Raw genomic sequence first — 18,538 nt, 5'->3', positions numbered from 1 at the left:
ATTACTTTTATGCTGCATTTATGTCCTTTTGGAGCGTCAAATTTTTGGTACCCATTGACTTGTTTTGTGAAGGCCCACAGAGCTGAAATAGTTTTCGAAAAATCTTCATTTGTGTTCAGCTGAAGAAAGTCGTACAAATCAGAGATGGTATGAGGGTGGTTAAATGATTCAAGAAGTTAGATTTTTGGATGAACTATCCCTTTAATTAAGGTACATGTACAAACACACACACACATTGTCATCATATGAAGGCATTCGGATAGGTCATCTTATTTCTGATGTATCCTGAGCAAGATGTTCTTTTTTTTTTTATTCAACAAAACAAAAATTAACAAGACATAGCAGCTTATACGGATCATTGTTTGGTTGCCCTTTTTTGGCCTGTAATCTGTGGCTGCAACTGTGTTGTGCACCAGTTAGCTCCCCAGCCAGAGACACCACATCCAACCTAGATCGTACTCCGACACAGTCCCGTTAAATGAGAGAAGGGGTTGCCGGCAGATATGGGAAAGGGAGGGCCAGGCAAACCAAAAACTGAACCGGTAATGCCCATGCTGACAAGATGTTCCAATCACACCCACCGACTACACTAGAACAACTGCCAGACCCAGACAGCTAATAAAGCATATACATTATAAGAGTTTATTTATAATGTTTTTATAATTCCGTTTTATAAGGGAACGGAGAGGGAAGGAGGACACATTTTTCTGTAATAATATAAATATCAATACCACTACCACTACTACCACCACCAACAGTAACATTAATAGCAATAACAATTATATGCAAATTTTACATATATAGAAAATGTATTAAATAAAAATATAGCATAAAGAACATTCAAATATATATAAATTACATCAATCTACAAATAAATGTAGAGCAGTATATTATATAATAATCATTATTTATGTATTATATAAATAGTTTGTATTTATGTACTATAGAACTTAATTGAGGCATCAACTCACCAGTTAGTTTTAATCAATATTTAAGGGTGTAAGCAGTGGGCTGAAAATTGTATTAAATTTGTATAATTGATTTTTAATTGCTGATGTGTGTTTCTCTTTAATAATATGGTCCCTTAATAGATGTAGCCATTGTGTAATTGATATTTGGTTTTTATTTTTCCAATTGAGTAATATTGTTTTCTTGGCGATAGATAGAGATATGAGCAGAAGAGTTGAATGTTCAAGAGGGGGGCTAATTTGAGATGTCACCTAAAAGGCATAGTAATGGGAGTGCAGGGATTGTAATTTTCAAGAAATCTGATGACATCGGTCCAGAACTGATGAACAGGTGTGCATGAAGGTAAGTGTCTGGTGTGTTTAAATTGCGGTTAGTACATCTGTCAGAAGTTACTAGTCCCATTTTAAACATTTTACGCTGTGTTATGTGTGTTCTGTGGACAATTTTATACTGAATTAACTGGATATTTGTATTTGCACGTAAGATAAAAGTATTTCTGCAAACTGTTTTCCAGAATTCCTCGTCAGTGTTGATATTGAGATATTTTTCCCATTGTTTAACTGGTGCTGCTGTATTGTATCTATAGATGATATTAAAGTGTACAGTTTAGTAAGTGTCTTTACTGATTTACTAATTGTGGTGATATGTTTTAGAATTGGGGGAGGTTTTGCTACTTTTCCAATTGTGGATAAAGATGTTCTTTACAGTAACTGTATATTGTGTGCTGGCTGATTATTTTCAAACTACTTAATGCAGGACTTAAGCTGTTGCACATTATGATGTGCAGTTTCTCCAATTCTTTTTTTATTTTTTGCATTTTATCCATTTAATCCATAAAGTTTAGGTTTTATATTTTAGTATCCGCATTTTATCTCCTTCCCTTGTGCCAATGAGAACTCTATCAAAATTGCTCTGGAGTGCTTGCAAAATCACAGTTTTTACTCCAGTTCTGAGAATCATCAAACATCCTGTCCTTTATCCCTATCTGTTAGAAGAGCATCATCACTCTCAGATAAGCTTTGCTGAGTGATTAAGATCAACAGCTGTAGCCTTTAATAGGTTGTTGTGTGATTTTCTTTGACAGAGGTGAGAATCTCATGAAGTCTTTGCAGAGAAACATCTTGTTTGTCATCTCTTCTTAAAGGCTAGTTCACCCAAAAATTAAAATTTTCTCATAATTTACTAACCCTCATGCCATCCCAGATGTGTATGACTTTTTTTTCTTCTACTGAACACAGAGATCTTTTGAAAAATATCTGGTCCAGTGAATATGCAAGTGAATAGTAAGCAAACCTCCAAAAAGCATATAGATTCAGCTTAAAAGTAATCCATTCTACGTCAGTGGTTAAATCCATATCTTTAGCTTGGGTGAGAAACAGATCAATATTTAAATCTTTTTTTTTTTCTTTTTTTTTTTTACTATTAACTCTTTCCCCGCCAGCGTTTTTAAAAAAAGTTGCCAGCCACGCCAGGGTTTTTGACGATTTTCGCTAAATTTAATGGCCCGCAGAATATTGTCTTCCATGAATATATGAAGATGCTATATATCAAAATAAAGATCTGAGCCTCTGCTTTTAGGCAATAAAAAAACGATTTTATTTTATCTTCATTTGTTCTTTTTTTATTGCCACTTGAACAGAGGTAGGTTTTGTCAAAAACAACATTTTGGACAAAAAGCTGAGAAAAAGGCATTTTTATCAAACAAGTGCTTTAGTATTAGTATGGTGTTCCACTTCACGTTTGAGACCATCGCAGTCTGTTTCTTTGATCAAAGAGTTGCGTACTCTTTCAAAACATGCGTGCGGGTCTTCCTTACCGTATACTACCTAAAACACGGATACCCGGAAAATTCTGTGTTTGGCGGGGAAGCGTTTTTTCATAAAACCCGGAAAATTCCGTGTTTGGCGGGGAAAGAGTTAATGTCAACTTTCACATTCACTCTCTTCTCTCTTTTGAAAATAATTGTTCTTTTGTTTTTGTAGATTCAAATTATTCGTACATATTGCCACCTACTGGGCAGGGAGGATAATTTATAGTAAAAAAGTAAAAAATAAATTAAATATTATTGTATTTATTGTAATTAATATTATACACTGTAAAAAAAAAGCAGGGTTGCCAGCCAGTTACTGTAATTTTTACAGTGATCTTACTGAAATTTAATTAAAATGATTTACTGTAATTATAGAATACAGAAAAATAGATAGAGGGATGATTGATGCATTTAGAGACGGATAGAGGGATGATTGATACATTTAGAGATGGGAGAGGGTCGATAGATACAGTTAGAGACGGATAGAGGGATGATAGATACAATTAGTTTTTTGTGCTTTTTTGTTGTCTCTTCAATATGTCTTGAGTAATGATAGTTTGTGGGACAGTTTGTGTGCGGGACAGTGTGCCCGTGTGCGTATGCAGGATAGTGTGTCCGTGTGTGTATGCGGGACAGTGTGCCCGTGGTGTGTAGGACAGTGTGTCCGTGTGTGTGTGTATGCGGGACAGTGTGTCCGTTTGTGTGTATGCGGGACAGTGTGTCCGGGTGTGTGTATGCGGGACAGTGTGTCCGTGTGTGTGTGTATGCGTGTGTACATGTGTGTGCGTGTGTGTGTGTGTGTGTGTGTGTGTGTGTGTGTGTGTGTGTGTGTGTGTGTGTGTGTGTTCGGGACAATGTGTCGGTGTGTATGTATGCGGGACAGTGTTCCATGTTTGTGTATGTTTGTGGGGAGCGGTAGTGTAGCAGTTAGCGTGCTGCGCTATGAACCTGGCGACCCGAGTTCGATTCCCGCTCATGGCTAACATCAGTGATGATTATCTGAACCGGTCCAGGGCCTCCCCTAGGTCGACTCAGCCTAAAATGAGTACCTGGTGCGGTGTGTAAAACATCGCCACTGGGGAGACAAAGGCGGTCGGGCGTGGTGCTGGCCACCCACCCCCTCGTGTACCGTTCCGGCCTTCAGAGGTGCTCGCTAACAGCACTTGCCCCTACAGTCTGTTCAGGCTAAATGGGGGATCTTTGTCTTTGTCTTTGTCTGCTTTTTCTTACAATTTCAAAAATTCCACTGGTAGTCCATCAGTTTGCAGAGTAGAGAGGAGACGTGTGGGTCCACTGCAACCTCTTCTTCTGTACAAGTCACCCAGTGGTTTTAGAGGTCACTTTTCCTTTTTGACTTCTTTGTCCCTCTCTGAGGGTTAATGCCTACAAAGTGCCTGAAAGTGTCATGAAACACACAACATTTTAATGCTGGTTTTAGCTTTTGAGGCATATAATCAAGTTTTTGGATTGGAAGTTTTCGTACCACCATATAATATTTGTTGACTCAACAGATATAAAACATATATACATATATGAACAGCAGGTTTTGAGGTTGTTAGAATTCACCCTTTACCTTTGAATAAACTACAATGTACACACCACCTTGTCTTGGTACTCAAGGTTGAATAGGTAGTACTCTGCAAATAGTGTGGCAAGCCCAGACAGGAAGGTGGGCTGAGTGCCCTCACACACAACCTCGCCTTCAATGCTCAGCATCCAGTGCCCAGTAGTCAAGATGTCTTCTGAAACAATCAATACCACACATGACACCAGATATTTTTAACCATGTCATTTCATTTTTATCTTCAATCTTTTGACATTTAAACTTTATTTTAATATTTATGACTGAGTGAACTGATTCTTTTAAACCAAGGTTTACAAGAGGCATTGGGAACAAATAATGAGCAAGTTTCTCAGAATATACTTGTTATTATTAGTATTTATAATAGAACAAGTAAGGATAGAGAGAGAAAAAAACAAATATAAATACTATTTATACTTGTTTTTATTAGTATTAGTAGTTTTATTGTTATTATTTAATAATTTGTTTATTGTGTGTACATGTGTTTGTCTGTAATTTAATATAAAAAATGTCAGTCCTTTTTACCATGCCAATAAAGCTACTTGAATCTGAATCAATATACACAAAAAACATCAATCAAATGTAATCCAACAAGAGACCTTTACAAAAATACTAACGTAATGAAACTTAAATGGAGGAACACAATATTAGAAACATTCACAACACAAAACCTTACAACAAGACCTTAAATAGGTTAAATCAACTCCTCTCTTTAAAAAATGGAACATTATCAGACTAACATTGGGATCCACAGTACATTGTTAAAGTAGGCGGCATTACACTGTACATGGGTTTCTTATGTTCTAGTCACTCAAGAGTGTGTACACTATCTCAGTGAATACTTACGAAGCGCAATGATTTGCAGGGTCCCAGTTATGTTGTGTTTCTTGAAGATCTGCTGCTGAGGCACACCTCTGTCAATTCAATGAGGAAAAAACACATCACATTTTTGCAAGGTTCTCTCAAAAACTTCTGGATATCATGCCGGTGATCAGTGAAAGGAAACAAGGCAGAAACGGCACGAAAAAAGAAAAATGCGCAGATCTTTTTATGTCTTTTAAACAGTTAACAGCGCTACACGTACCTCATTGCTTACATAAAAAAAAAAATACCCCGAAATACGTGCTAATTCATGCTAATTTGACACTAGACGTGGTTGACACACCGGAGCTACAAAGAACGGACGTAAAAACACAGCCAGCCTCGGTAGAAAACAAGATTTTCCCACAGCTAAAATTGAAATGACTGGATTATCACAATAAATCACTGCTCTACAGCTAATAAATGCAACAACCACCTAAAAATAACTAATTACGGCAGGCTTGTGCTTTCGTGAGATCACTATGATAAGAACATTGTTCATTGTTTTTGCCAACAGCGTCTTTCTAAGTCATAAGTGTATGATACCTATAATATATCTATCTATCTATCTATCTATCTATCTATCTATCTATCTATCTATCTATCTATATATATATATATATATATATATATATATATATATATATATATATATTAGGGCTGTCAATTGATTACATTTTTTTATCAAATTAATTACATGTTGTCCCGATTAATTAATCGCATATACAAATATTTGCTGAGAAAGCCCCTCATATAACAATAATTCAATACATAATGATGAAATAATTATACATAGTTATCTTTATATATTAAAAAATTATATATACAGTGGGTACGGAAAGTATTCAGACCCCCTTAAATTTTTCACTCTTTGTTATATTGCAGCCATTTGCTAAAATCATTTAAGTTCATTTTTTTTCCTCATTATTGTAAACACAGCACCCCATATTGACAGAAAAAAACAGAATTGTTGACATTTTTGCACATTTATTAAAAAAGAAAAACTGAAATATCACATGGTCCTAAGTATTTAGACCCTTTGTTCAGTATTTAGTAGAAGTACCCTTTTGATCTAATACAGCCATGAGTCGTTTTGTGAAAGATGCAACAAGTTTTTCAAATCTGGATTTGGGTATCCTCTGCCATTCCTCCTTGCAGATCCTCCTTGCAGTTCTTACCGGATTTAGTGCATATTGAATAAAATGTCTTTGTCTGATCTGGCTGCTTCGAGTAGTTCCTCATTCATTATGACTGTAGAACTCCTGGCAGGTGTAGGTGTTCACTTTCACCAGGAGTTCACTTTTGATGAGGTCCACAGATGCTCAGTTCCTTGTCTCTGTCCATGCAGTGGTCATCAGTGAAAACACCCTCATTTTATGCGTTGGTGACAGGAATGCTCAAAGCCAAAGATATTAGAGCTGTCATGTTTGGGGCACTGAAATGCTTCAGCAGAGCTGTCCGTGAAACTTCGGTGGCATACCCTGCACCCTGACTTTAGGGTCACCTGTAACTGGTTTTAACCATGTATATATTTTCTCCAATTCTTTATTATACGAACAAAGACACTTTTTTTCTCGGGAGCTGCAGATAGACCCATTTTTCTGTTGCAGTTTTTTTTTCCCAGTGTTTTCCAGCTCTAGCAAGAAAAAAAGGCTGCGCTGCACATGTTCAGTGTTTTCTTATTAACTTTTTCATAGTGATTTTGTAATTAAAGGACGATGAAATAAAATGATGACGAAATAATTATAAAGATAAATAATTATACATACAAAATTTAAATGCAGGACACTGCTTATGACTTGCGGGACACAGGACAAAGCTTTAAAATTCGGGACTGTCCCGATGGTCACCCTACCATACGACCTGCGTCAGACATGCTTGTGTCGCGTCTCGGGTGTGTTGCGTCATAAAAATTAAATGTTTAGGTCACTGTGTCAAGTATAAATATAGTTTAATAGTCAATCTTTAAACACATATTGAGATCCCTTATTTCGCATTTGAACCCTTAGTAATGCATATCTGTGTTGTTTTCTTCACTGTATAAACTGTGTGTTGCTCACACAGCTGAAATTTCACTTACTGAAATTTTTACAGCAATTCATTACAGTGTATATCTGTTTCTCACCCACACCTATCATATTGCTTCTGAAGATATGTATTTAACCTCTGGAGTTGTGTGGAGTACTTTTATGCTGCCTTTATATGCTTTTTGGAGCAATGTTCTGGTCACCATTCACTTGCATTGAATGGACCTACATAGCTGAGATATCCTCCTAAATATCTTCATTTGGGTTTAGCAGAAGAAAGAAAGTCATACACACCTGGGATGGCATGAGTGTAAGTTAATGAAGAGAGAATTTAAATTTTTGAGAGGAGTGGACTATTCCTTTACAAAATGAAGGACATTTTCAGAAAGGTACATTCAGCTAGGTCTTAAATTGTGCAATTAAAACCTGCATCTCTGCTGATAAGAAATGAAAGCCCTGAGAGGGAATCGGTAGAGTGATCAAGGGAATAATAAATGATGCTGCGTCATGCGCCTGCCTTGAAGTTTACCATGCGCTTTAATATTCGGCCTGTGCGAGAGAGAGATGAAACAACAGTGAAAGAGGGGCATTTAGTTTGAGGAAGGATCCAGCAGACAGATAAAAGAAGAGAAAGAAAGTGAGTAGATGATGGAAGGAGAGAGGAGGAGAGCCGTTCAGCACTTATAGCATGTTTGCAGCATCACTGCTTCTGTTCTGTATGCACCATGAATTTTGTATCCTTTTCTATCTGGTTGCAAGAAAAACATTCTTATATAATGCAGAGCAGGCTTCTCTTCGTTTTTATATATTTCTTCTTTTTGTCTCTGTCTCTCTCCATCCTATCCCTCTAAGCACTATATATTAACTGTTGAAGGAATAGTTCAAATTTAAGTACAAAGGTTCTTTCTTCCATGGAACACAAGAGTAGATGTTAGGCAGAATGGCAGCCTTAGTCACCATTCACTTTCATTGTATGAAAAATACAAAGATGAAAATGAATGGTGAAGGAAGAATCACCCACAGAAACACCTTGTGGGTTTGGAACAGTGTGAGAGTGAGGGAATAATGGCTGAATAACTATAAGATAATTAATTGACTGACTTGTATTTTCACACTAGATGAAATGCCCTTTGGCCAAAGTGAAAATACTCAGCTAGAAATGCCGGAGTGACACCTCATTGTTAAGACAATTGCAGGTGCTAATTAGGGATGGGCATTCATCAATAATTTGGTATTCGAATATTTAAGTAAAAAAAAAGAATATTCAAATATTCTATTATTTAAAAGAAGGTAATTAATGAGAAAGAGACATTGTAAAATATTCTTTTTAGTCATATAGGTTAAAAAAAAGCTTCTAATTATATTCAAAACAAACTTATATCATTGTGGGAGGGCGGGGCCGGATCGTGATTCCGCACACCCAGCCCCTAATCAGGCCAATTAGCCCTCAAGAGGGATAAAGGCTGACCGAAGACTGCAATGCAAGAGAGAGAGATTGTTTGTCTTTTTGGCTGAGTTTTATATTAAACTATTATTTATATTGTCAAGCCGATTCTTGCCTCCTCCTTTCTCTTCAACCCCTTTACACTGGTGCCAAAACCTGGGAAGGAGGATGGATGCGCCGTAGTGGAGTTCTCGGCACTACCATCCAGTGGAGTTCTCAGCACTACCATCCACCCCAAAGGAGCAGCCGTGGACGGAGGAGCCCGGCCGCCTCAAAGTGGAGGATGGCCGCCTCCCCGGGTGGATCGGAGGGGCTCCCAACCAACCGCCTTGTGCGGTTACCGCTGCCAGGGCGGGGGAGACCCCTACCGTCCACCAAAAACGCGGCGGGGCGTTCTGCCCAAAAGGGAATGGACGACTGCCTCCGATCCACCCGGGGAGGCGTGTCTGTCATCCGCTAGAGGGTGGAGGTGTGGCCCAAGGTCCAAGCAACAGCATATCAGAGAACTGGCGAGTAAGTGTTTTTTTTCCTTCTCTCTCTCTCCCGCTACTGCTACGCATTGGCCTTCCCCTATCTTTTAAATTTTACTTTGGATTTTAGGGGGTACTGCACATGGATGATCCAAGATGGCGGCGCGGTCGCACGCAGCGGCCACTCCGGATCCAAAATGGTGCTATTTTTGTCACTTAGCCCGACTTTTACGGCACGTGGACATCGGAGCAACCGGTGTTCATGTCTACCATCGACAGACACTGTTAAAATATAAGATTCATGCAACAACCAGGCTGCATGATGATCTGCAGGAGTTGCTACGTGAACTCGGCTTGCTGCGGAGACCAGGCCTCCAGTCCTCGGCATCGCCTGATGCCGGTGCCAGGGGGAAGGGGCGTTGTAAGTGGTGTGCAAGGAAGCGAAAGCGCGGCAAGAGGGCGGGGGTCCATGCTAGGCTAAAAACAAACCCTAGCCGGCCGGCTGTCCTGTCTATCCTGCTCTCAAATGTTTGCTCCCTGGACAATAAACTGGACTACATCCGACTCCAGCAGACTACGCAGCATGAGCTTAGAGACGGCTGCGTCTTTGTTTTCACGGAGACGTGGCTCAGCGACAGAGTTCCGGACGGTGCCATTCAGCTAGACGGGCTCACCTAGTTTTGTGCCGACAGAAATGCAGCTCTGTGCAGTAAGTCTTGCGGTGGTGGCTTGTGTGTTTACATCAACACGGAATGGTGCAATAACTCTATGCTAGTCTCTAGTTACTGCTCATCGCTGGTGGAGCTTGTGACTGTTAGATGCAGACCTTTTTATTTACCACGGGAATTCACCACTGTTATTTTTAACCAGAGTTTACATTCCCCACAGCGCTAACGCTAAGGAAGCGCTCTGTGAACTGTATGGGGCTATGGTTGTGATGGTCTTGGAGAAGGTGACATAGAATGAAATGAAAGCATTAAATCTCATGCAACATGAAAGAAAATAATCCGTTAATGAAGTAGACTGACGTAGTTAACATACAGGATGACTATAAACACTTGGCATATAATAGTTATCATGTTTATATTGTGTCTCATGTCATGTTTTTGTTGACAAAACAAGCATATCCACGTGCTCTGTAAACTGTACTCATTTATACACACCAGTTTATATGATGGAATGTCCCTTACCTCAGCTTGCATAGTCTTTCTTGGATACCATGTTTGTTGTTTACAGCAGCTTCGCAGGGATTACGTTGCAACGGGGTCGCTGCTTTCTGACGAGCTGCACGCATATGAGAGTAATGTATACACTGCTTATCCAGTACATTTAAACAGGAACCCAGCTTTCTCATAGTAAGCCACATTCTCTCAAAAACCCACTTTTTTGTGGCCATCTGAACGTACTGTGACAGAACTGTTTGCTCAACAAATGTGATCAACTTGTGTCCACACTCCACAGCGCCACCCAGTGCATTCTGTAATAACTGCCAATTTTTTTTGTATGTTCAGGATTTAACATGCATCTCAATGGATATATGGCAAGCAAAGCAAAACTTTGCGAAATTCATATAGTATTTTTACTATTATAATAATTATTGCAGAATCAATATTTGAATATCCGACTACTCATGCACATCCCAAGTGCTAATGTAGCTGTCATGTAGGTCAGCAGTTCAGGAGTTCCTCTTCTTGAATTGCCTTTTAACCTGTAAAACAACACTATTACTTTGTGTTATCATTTCACGTGAAAAGGTGGTGAAAGCTCTGGGACGCATTCCGCTGATTTAAACCAGTATATATCTGATCAACGCACAATGACGTAAGAGATAACAAAAATTTTATATTATACAGTCGCAAGAAAAATATGTGTCCCTTTGGAATTGCATTTACACCAATCAGCCACAACAATAAAACTTCCTGTCTAATATTGTGTAGGTCCCCCACATGCTGCCAAAACAGCGCCAAACCCACATCTCAGAATAGCATACTGAGATGCTATTCTTCTCACAACAATTGCACAGAGAGGTTATCTGTGTTACCATAGACTTTGTAGGCCAGCCTGTCCGGCATAATCATGCCACTGTCAAAATCATAAAAAAAGATGAACATTTTTTTTCCCATTCTGATGGTTGATGTGAACCTTAACTTGCACTGCTGCCACATGATCGGCTGATTAGATAATCGCATGGATAATTGTTGGTGCCAGTCGGGCTGGTTTGAGCATTTCTGTAACTGCTTATCTCCTGGGATTTTCACGCACTATAGTCTCTAGAATTTACTCAGAATGGTGCCAAAAACAAAACAAAATACAGTGAGGGTCGGTCATGTGGACAGATATGCCTTGTTGATTAGAGAGGTACAGAGAATGGTCAGACTGGTTCGAACTGACAAAATCTATGGTAACTCGGATAACCTCTCTGAACAATTGTGGTGTGAAAAATAGCGTCTCAGAAGGCTATTCTGAGATGTGGGTTGGTGCTGTTTTGGTGGCACAAGAGGGACCTACACAATATTAGGCAGGTGGTTTTAATGTGGCTGATCGGTATGTATAAATGTGTCTTAAAATCTGGTTTGATCTTCATTTAAGTTACAGTAATGAACAAACACAATCTGTTTTAACTAATAACACACACAACGTCAAAAAAGCTATTGAAGGTGTGGATTAGAGCTACTTCAACTTCTAAAAAGCACTCAAATATTTTGAGTTTGCTATTCACTAGAAGCAGCTGCTGACATGGACCATGCCTAGCAAAACATATTGCAGAAGACTTACGATCAAGAATATTTGCTTTGCATAAAGCTAATAAGGGTTAAAAAGTTATCTTGAAGAGGCAGGCCAGAGTCAAAGCCTTGAATTTGATGTGGGCAGCTACATGTAACCAGTGAAGTGAAGTCAAGTGTGGGGCGACATGAGCCCTTATTGTCTGATTGAAGACCAGACACGGTGTTAAATTGTGGACCAACTGCAGTGATATAATTATGTTAGCTGGGAGACCAGCCAACAAAGCATTACAGTAGTCCAGTCTTCAAATGACTGGCGCTTGGATGACCTGATGCTGTAGAGCAATAATCTGCAAGACTGGGCAGGTGATGAGATGTGGGCAGTAAAATTAAGCTGGTCATCTACCACCACTCCTAGGTTACAAGCTCTGGTTGGTGTTAGTGTAGTTGAGCCAAGATGAATAGTGAGGTTGTGGTCAATAGATGGGTTGGCTGGGATCACAAGGAGTTCTGTCTTGGCAAGATTGAACTGAAGGCGTTTCTTCATCCTGGCCAAAATGTTCGAGAGGCAGGCAGAGATACGAGCTGAGACAGTAGGGCCATCAGGCTGGAATGACAGGTAGAGTTGCATGTCATCTGTGTAGCGGTGGTAGGAAAAGCCATGCGCTTCAATGATTGGTTCGAGTGATGTTGTGTATATTGAGAAGAGGAGAGGTCTAAGCACTGATCCTTGAGGAACACCTGTGGGAAGCTGGTGGGTCTTGGATATCTCTCCTCTCCAGGAGACTTTGAAAGATCTGCCAGTGAGGTATGACTCAACCAATCCAAGCGCAGTTCCTGTGATGCCCAGGTCAGAGAGGTTGGACAGGAGAAAGAAGGTGGACAGAATGCTTCCTTCGCAGAATGCTCAATGAAGTAAAAAAGAACCCTAGAATGACATCTAAAGACTTGAAGAAATCATTGGAACTGGTTAACATATCAGTTCATGAGTCTACTTCTGAAAACATTAAACATTTTGTCCATGGCAGGACATGACGATGGAAGCCACTGCTTTCCAACAAAAACATTGCCGCACACCTGAAGTTTGCAAAAGGCCACCTTGAAACTCCACAGCGCTTCTGGTAAAATGTTTTGTGGACTGATGAAACTAAGGTTGAATTTTTGGGAAGAACACGCAGCACTATGTAGCTAAAGTTCAGTAGAAGTTGGGTGATGCAGCAGGACAATGACCCTAAACATCAAAATAAATCCACTACAGAATGGCTTAAAAAAACAAACACCTTTTGTAGTGGCCCATTCAGAGCCCAGAACTTTACCCAATAGAGATGCTGTGGAATGACCTCAAGAGAGCCGTTGACACCAGACATCCTAAGAATATGGCAGAACTGAAGCAGTTATGTTAGGAAGAATGGTCCAAAATTCCTTCTTAACATTGTGCAGGTCTAATCCTCAGCTACCGGAAACACTTGGTTGAGGTTATTACTGACAAATGAGGATCGACCAGTTGTTAAAACAAGGGTTCACTTTCTTTTTCCAAAGTGCTGTGAATGTTTAATGGTATGTTTTCAGTAAATAAATGAAAGATCATTATTGTTTCTGTGTTGTTAGCTTAAGCAATCAATGTTTGTCTATACTTGTGACTTTGATGAAGATGAGATCAGATTTTATGAAAGATAAACCAGCAGAAAACCAGCTCATTGCAAAGGGTTCACATAATTTTTCTTGCCACTGTAGTTGTTAATTTAATTTAATTTAATTTGTTATTTATTGTGCAGTACTAAACCAGAAACAAATCAATCAGATTCATGTCACTTCAGAACACTGACATCTGAGAGAAGGTCTGGCTATCAATGATAAAAATATTCTAAGCATTGATGTCTGTCTGTGATAGCAGACTGTTCATCAGCCTTCACCGGAATTCTCTTAATAATATATGTGGGTTCTTGCTCTTCAAAGGGAACAACAGATCAAAAATGAATCCCTCTCCATTGTGCATATGTTGGCCTTGGACAATACATAGTTTCCCTTTGAAACAACACTCATTTAGCTTTTGTTTTTTTAGATATTTTTCTCAGGATCGAACTTGATAAATCTCAGTGGCACAGAAGCAAATTTATTTCCAATATCGAGAAGATTGTGTAGAACAATCACCACACAATAAATCTATTGATCAGCTGATCATAAGGGAACCTTTTTAAGTTCATACCATCATTAGAGCTGGAGCCTTAAAGTGGATTTTCGGATCTCACTCCACGCATGCATGTGTGATGTGCTAGAAAGGCCAGCATGATGTGAATATTGAGTAGTCTTTCCAGAGGCATGGAGGCCCTTTCATGCAGGTGAGTAATGTATGTATGCCCAGTCATCTGTCTCCATTGTGACCAGAGGCGAGGAAGTGGACTACCTCTTCCTAGAAGAGCCAAACATTTTGCAGCCCTCAATGCTGAGTAGTGCCCTAAAGGGAGTGGAGTTTTACAAAAGGTGGGTTCAGTCCCGTTGATAGATTAATGAAACATAGAGAAACATAAGTTCATGATTCTGTTTGAACATTCTGTAAGTCACATTCTGCTCTTATCTATCATAATGACAGAGTAATAGTGGACTGATCCGGCACATTTGAGAGAGAGCTGGACAGAAGATAATATAGTTTTAAGGAACAAAGTGAGGTAATGTAGACACACAGGAAATTCACAAAATAGTTGTGCATGATATTTCAATGCAAAAACATTTGTCTTATTCACTACCACACACAATCTAGATTCAGCTGGCGCTGAAATACAGTAGAGCTACAGCTTGAGTTTTTAAATTAAGTCAGTGTCATTGCTTTCCACACAAACACGCATAATTTTTATGTAAATTAGGTTCATTATAGATTGTGCTTTATTCACAAAACTCCCATTTGTCAAAATTAACATCTCACTATTAAAACCCAAGGAAAACAGGCGGTAAACTAAATTGTATTAAAATGAGATGAATTTTTTATTGATCATCACAGAAATTCGTCCAATAATAATGACATTATGGAGAAGAGCATCATAACCTGGCATATATGAGATGTGTGGTGTAGTGAACCAAGCTGTGCTTTGCAATCCCCTTCAGCACTTTATCAACTTGCAGCTTTGTGCAGAGTGGAGACCGTGCCAAGTTCAAGACCTCATGAAGAGAGTGAGTGGGCTGAAGAAGTGGAGTGTGTGAGTTTATTGAGGAGCTTTGTTGTATTGATTACCCGCCCAAGTCCCTATGAAGGACATGCCAACTGGGTGTTGGGAAATGCAATTTAAGATTAGGCCAAATATATAATCAAATGACTGCCTCAGTTGTCCACTCAATTCCTTGATATATGTAGGCATATGTCTATAGAGGAATGAATTAAGATCTTTTTGAGTAGACTGTCATCAAGCATAAAATTGTGAGAATTATTTCAGTGTCACCAAAAAAACAACAATTTGCTGACCAAGATGCCTTTTCAATCTCTGATGCCTTTTAACTGATTTATATATATATATTACATATATATATATATATGGTCCATTTGAGACAGAGGCATTTGAGGCAGAGGTGAAGATGGATGAGGACTGCATTTATCCAATGATGTTTAAGTGTTATAATACAGTGGTCTTGGGGCTTTGCGTCTTAACCCAATAAAGTGCTCGGTGTCAGGCGTGGGCGCTTAGCGGTTGTCGTTCCCTCTCTTTTCTAACATAGATGATAAACCAAACACATCATCTCCGTTCAGGCTTGCCACAGGCTCACTGATCATTTATGAGATGCTGTCAGCAATCTGTCAAAGTCTTTGGAGAACAGCTTTAACAACCTTCCTTACTGGCACATATGTTTACCCATATACGCACACACCTACAGTCACATGACATACGTACAGTCACTTACGTGACTCGCATGCTCAGCTATTTGATGATGAGTGCACACGCTTCTCTGTTCTTGTTGTTGTCATATCTGTCTTGTCATGTCTGTGTTTTGGCTCCATATCAGAGCAGATGGACTTGGGCTTATTAATGACCACAGGCACAGCCTTTTCAAATTAGCACTAAGGAAATGATTTGTGATTACTTGCCATATAATTTCTTTAGCAGGACACTCAGGCATGAATGGACATTGCTTCTGCCATTTTTCCATGTAGTAAAGATATTAGGTTGTTTATTGTCTAGCTGGATCAACTGAAAATGCCAAGTGTCTGTCTTAAATAGTTATAATGTTTTTTTGTTGTTTTTTACATAATGGCTCTGGAGAAACAGAAGAAGGTTCCCCTGTCAATTATTAACAGACCCCTGCAAGCTCTAAAAACTTATAGGGCACTAACAAATTAGTTTAGGACAGCATCATGCAGTGCACATGCTAGAACCTGGGCTGTACTTCTTAGGCATACTTTTCTCTGTAGGATCTTACAAGAATAGATAATTTAGGAACTTTGTTTAGTCTTTCAGTCTATTTTAAGTCAGCTGCTTGTGTGTGATTGCTTGCGTGCATGAGAAATGCATTGGTGATGTGTCTTCTCTATACACGTGACGTTAGTCACTCTGATGTAGCCTGGCTGTGATGGTCATCTGGCCCCTGACATTTCCCAGAGCGCTTGAATGTAGAAGGACTCTACTGTGTCAGGACATCTTTGCATCATCTTTGAATTCATGTCTAGTTGTTAAGTGTGGCACGTTTTCATGTACGTGTTAGAGGCTGTATCTCAATAGCTTGTAAAAGTGCTAAATGTCATCCTTTGTGTCATCCTCACCATTAATTCACCATACATTAAATATTATATTAAACACCTAAATCTGTTACTTCAGTTTAAAACATAAATCATTTATCTTTATTTTTATCTGTGGGAGGTAAGTATTATTAACAATAGATTTGTTGTGAAAGGACCCTTTGCAGCCTTTCCCCATTAATGTTCATCACTGTAATGACTCTTTGTGAGGTAATATAACATCAACACACATTGATTACTCTTGGTTATGTGTTGATTGTCGTGTGCTGAGAAAGATTCAACAACCTGGTCCTGAAGATATTTTCAGTTGCTTGCATTTGACGTTTTGAAGGAGTTCTTAATGTTTTACAACAACAGACAAATGGAGGTGGATGACTGAAGGATCTTTCTTATACTTGGGACACGTGCACGCCCTGAAGAATGTGATCCGCTTGCTGCCATCTTTGCTCATAGGCACCTGAGCAGTAAATGCCATATGGCTCTGGTAGAAGTGTTTTTATGCAGCGAATTTAAATACTCTGTTCCATCATACATTTTACTAACAAATTCTAGACCGCTGTCAAATGCAACTCCTCGCATGCACACAAAATTAAGTTTCATCGCACTCTTAGTAAAATCATTTCGTAATTGAACCGGATAATTAGCATAGAGCAAATAAGGTTGCATACATCAGAAATAACAATAGATAGACAGTCGCTAGTGTAATGATTGAATTAAATACAACAGGCATACTGTTTATTTTTTTTTTCACAGAAAGCTGTTTATTAGTGTACATCATAGAGTTGCATATTTTAGATATGGATGTGGCTTATTTTTCACATTATTTTCATGAAACATAAACATAATATGAAAAATTGTTAAACAAGATTACTTAAAGCAAATGCTCCCGATTAAAGGCCAAATACTGGGTGAGATGATGCATAGATCCTGAAGTAATTTGAAGTCTCTCTCATTACATTTTTATCATTTGCACCTTCAAGTCATAGTTTGGCCCTTTTTTATTTTGAACACCTTTATTCTGTCGTCTTGTAAAGATGATGCCATGTTAGAGGAATTTCTAATAAAACTGGTAACAAAGTGTACCTTTTAACATTCCTCCTTATCCTGATTTGTGAAGCAAATCTGACTTTAAAATGCTGATTTACTCTTTTAATTAGAGGTGTTTGTGACAGTGATCTCACCCTCTCATCCCCATGTGTCTGCTCAAGTGACATGTGAATCTTAAGCCTTCTCATACACTAGCTATGAGTAAATACTGAATATATCTTGTGTTAGATGTCCTGAACTGTTTCTAATCCAACAAGATGCACCACTTTAAATTGTTGACAGTGAAAAAGCCAGCATTAGCTTTTTTCCTCCAGCTTTTTTATTTCCTTTCTGTTCACAAACATGCGTGCCATGGTAATTATGGGTCATTTTCTAGGCTCTTTGCGTAATTAAAAGTTTTAATTGTGCCCTCGATTCAAGGGAAATAGCTAAGCTTCTTTCTCTAAAGTGCGCTCCATGCTTCCGCTGGGCTTTGTGAGCCACTTCCACTCATCGTACAACTGGCTTAGTGACATCAGTCAATTAGGGCCATTCATGGAAATTCAAGTGCCTTTTTGTGTTGTTCCTGTACGTGATGAGAGGAAGGGAATGGGGAGTCTCTTTTCCTGAGTTTCAGTTATCCATACTGAGTATCTCCTGAGCAAACATTCACAATCTCTCATAGGTTTATGATTCCAACCATGAAAATATTGAAATGCAGGTCTGTATTCCATAGATCATATATATATATATATGATGGCTTTATGTGTGTCTTTAGTGTAATATTTCTGTTATTATTTTGGGAATGTAATATTATTTCATGGCAACCTTTGAAGGGTTGTGAGTTGTGTTGTCTGAAGAGGTGATGTGAAATTCATATAAACTTAAATGTCCTTTAGAAAGAAC

At 38.8% G+C, this 18,538-nt stretch overlaps 1 protein-coding gene across 1 annotated transcript in view; it reads left to right on the top strand.

Annotated features, from left to right (window-relative positions):
* pudp (pseudouridine 5'-phosphatase) overlaps window positions 1–18,538 on the top strand; it is a 32,054-nt gene that overhangs the window by 10,728 nt on the left and 2,788 nt on the right. The window lies entirely within an intron of this gene.

This window comes from Xyrauchen texanus, chromosome 5 (genome assembly GCF_025860055.1).
Source record: "Xyrauchen texanus isolate HMW12.3.18 chromosome 5, RBS_HiC_50CHRs, whole genome shotgun sequence".
NCBI lineage: Eukaryota > Metazoa > Chordata > Actinopteri > Cypriniformes > Catostomidae > Xyrauchen > Xyrauchen texanus.
Note: the sequence above shows the minus strand (reverse complement) of the source record. Positions and strands in the feature narration are given on the sequence as shown.